Here is a 3330-nt window from a genome sequence, read left to right on the forward strand (position 1 = left end):
ATCCAATCGTCTGTCTAAGGACACTTAGATTGTTTACATGTTATAGCCACTGTGAACAAAGCTTCAATGAAAATAGGGGTACATATATCTTTATTGAATAAACTAGAGGCCCAGTACATGAAAATTCATGCACTGGAGCAGAGGGGTCTCTCAGCCCAGCCTGCCCCCACTCACAGTCCGAGAGCCCTCAGGGGCAGGAGGCGATCAGGGGAAGGCAATGCCCCATCACACCTCTTCTGCTGCCAGTGCCAGCAGCTTAAGCCTTGGCCGGCCCTGGTTACCTGAGCCTTGGGCAGCCTTGGGTGGCTGGGCAGCTGCCATCTGAGGCTTGCCTGTGCCTTGGGCTGGCCCTGGGCGGCTGGGGGACTGAGGAGCCTGGGTGCCAACATCTTGTGGCTGTGGGCACCTCCATCTTTGTGGGCGGGGCAGTCAATTAGCATATTCCCTCCTTATTGGCTGTGGGCTTCACCATCTTTGCGATGGCATGAGGGTCAATTAGCATATTCCCTCTTTAGATAGGTTGTTTTCAATTTTTTCAGGTAGATACCCAGAAGAGGGATTTCTGGGTCATATGGTCACTGATTGCTTAATTTTCTGAGAAACTTCCATACTGTATGCCATAGTGGCTGTATCAATTTATATTCCCACAGTGTATGAGGGTTCCATTTTCTCCACAACTTCTCTAACACTTGTTATTTTTTGTCTTGTTGATAATGGTCATTATAACAGGTGTGAGGTGGTATCTCATTGTGGTCAGGGGTTCACTCTTGTTGCCCTCCTGTGTGCCCTGGTAGCTGGGTGGGATGGTGTGTTGGTGAGGCTTTGAGCTTTGGGGTGCTGGTGGGCAAGGTGTTCTCAGCAGCTTGTGGGCAGGTTCCTGATGGCATCTGTGTGGTGGCTAATAAGATCTGTGTCCCACTGAGAGCCCTGGTTGCTGTTATCCCAGGAGTTCCCCACTTCCGGTTTGGGCAACACACTTTGGTACTCTGGATGAGACAAGGAAGAGGTGTGTCTCTTTTGCAGTGTCCCCCCAAACTGGGGGAGCTAGGTACTCAGTCACATGCTCTCACTTTTCCCATGGGAAAAGTCAAAGACCTAGAAGATTTCTCTTGACACTGAGTAGTGCTGCATAGGGTGGATGTTTGACTAGGGTATTGTGAAATTGGTCTTCTTGCCCTTTAAAATGCTTCCAATCTCAGGTATTTTTGCTTCCACATTGTGTTTCTCCCACAGTGTAGCTTCCCGGCTGAACTCCTAGGCTTTCTCAAAAGCACTCAATTTAGTGTATGATTGTAATATTATGTAATGTTTTTTGGTGAGGGAAGATGGTAGAAAATTCACATTTCACCATTTTGATCTCAGTGTTTTTATTTTTTATTTTAAATAATCATATTAAAATGACTATTTTTGGTGTACAGTTCTGTGATTATTTGAGAGAGAGAGGCAGAGAGAGAGAGAGACAGAAAGAGAGAGAGAGAGAGAACATAAACTTGTTGTTCCACTTATTTATGAATTCACTGGTTGATTCTTGTATGTGCCCTGACTGAGGATTGAACCCACAACCTTAGTGTATCTGGATGATGCTCTAACCAACTGAGCTACCCAGCTAGGGCTGTTCTGTGAACTTTGAGCACATTGTATAGATCACATAACCATCACGTGATTATGATATAAAACAATTACATGTAGTATTTTAAAATAAGTGCCAACATCCAGTTATAGATGCAAGGACTGAACATAGCAGTTGATCAAATCATCAGTCTTCTCTTCAATATACAATTTTACTCATGTTCACTTTTAGGTGTAATTGTTTTTAAATCAAGAGTTGGTTAATCCAAAGGAAATTTGGGTTGGCTGCCCACCATTTACTCCTGATTCCTTTTGGTTCTAAGTCCAGTGCAGCAACTATCAAAGATCAGCTGCTTATGAATCTTCTTAAGAAATAACAAAGCCCCCAGCATAAGATTACTGTGGGTGCTGTTGGCATGGCCTGTGCTATCAGTATCTTAATTAAAGACTTGGCAGATGAGCTTGCTCTTATTGATGTCATGGAAGAAAATTAAACGAAGAGATGATGAATCTCCAGGATGGCAGTCTTTTCCTTAGAACACCAAAAATTGTCTCTGGCAAAGACTATAATGTTACTTCAAACCTGAAGCTGGTTACTGTCACAGCTGGGGCCCGTCAACAAGAGGGAGGAAGCCCTCTTAATTTGGTACAGTGTAACTCAAACATCTTTAAATTCATTATTCCTAATGTTGTAAAATACATTCACAACGGCAAATTGCTTATTGTTTCCAATTCAGTGGATGTCTTGACCTATGTGGCTTGTAAGATAAGCAGCTTTCCTCAAAACCATGTTATTGGAAGTGGTTGCAATCTGGCGTCAGCCCAATTCTGATACCTGATGGGGGAGAGGCTGGGAGTTCACCCATTAAGCTGTCATGGGTGGGTCCTTGGGGAGCATGGAGACTCTGGTGTGCCTGTATGGAGTGGAGTGAATGTTGCTGGTGTCTCCCTAAAGAATCTGCACCCTGATTTAGGCACTGATGCAGATAAGGAACAGTGGAAACAAATTCACAAGCAGGTGCTTATGAGGTAATCAAACTGAAAGGCTATACCCATGGTCGGCAAACTGCAGCTCGCGAGCCACATGCTGCTCTTTGGTCCCTTGAGTGTGGCTCTTCCACAAAATACCACGGCCTGGGCGAGTCTATTTTGAAGAAGTGGCATATGAAGAAGTTTAAGTTTAAAAAATTTGGCTCTCAAAAGAAATTTCAATCGTTGTACTGTTGCTATTTGGCTCTGTTGACTAATGAGTTTGCCGACCACTGGGCTATACATCCTGGGCCATTGGCCTATCTGTGGCAGATTTAGCAGAAAGTATGATGAAGAATCTTAGGCAGGTGCATCCAATTTCCACCATGATTAAGGGTCTCTATAGAATAAAAGAAGTCATCTTCTTGAGTGTTCCTTGCATCTTGGGACAGAGTGGAATCTCAGATGTTGTGAAGGTGACCCTGCCACCTGAGGAAGACGCCTGTTTGAAGAAGGTACCGATAAACTTTGGGGGATCCAGAAAGAGCTGCAGTTTTTTTAAAAACAATATATTTTTATTGATTTCAGAGAGAAAGGGAAATGGAGGGAGAAATAGAAACATCCATGATGAGAGATAATCATTGATTGGCTGCCTCCTGCACACCCCACCCTGGGGATTGAGCCCACAACCCAGGCATGTGCACTTGACCGGAATCAAATCTGGAACCTTTCAGTCCACAGGCTGATGGAAAGAGCTGCAGTTTTAAAGTCTTCTGTCTAGGCTACAACAGG

The 3330-nt window shown here is 44.3% G+C and overlaps 1 pseudogene across 1 annotated transcript; it reads left to right on the forward strand.

The window, feature by feature from the left end:
- Positions 1-1976: 1976 nt before the first annotated feature.
- LOC308237947 (L-lactate dehydrogenase A chain-like) lies at positions 1977-3100 on the forward strand (annotated as a pseudogene). Its single transcript has 2 exons — positions 1977-2598; positions 2819-3100. The product of its transcript is annotated as an L-lactate dehydrogenase A chain-like (transcript).
- The last annotated feature ends 230 nt before the right edge of the window (positions 3101-3330 follow it).

The sequence above is a fragment of the Plecotus auritus genome (assembly GCF_963455305.1).
Source record: "Plecotus auritus genome assembly, chromosome: 1".
Classification (NCBI taxonomy): domain Eukaryota; kingdom Metazoa; phylum Chordata; class Mammalia; order Chiroptera; family Vespertilionidae; genus Plecotus; species Plecotus auritus.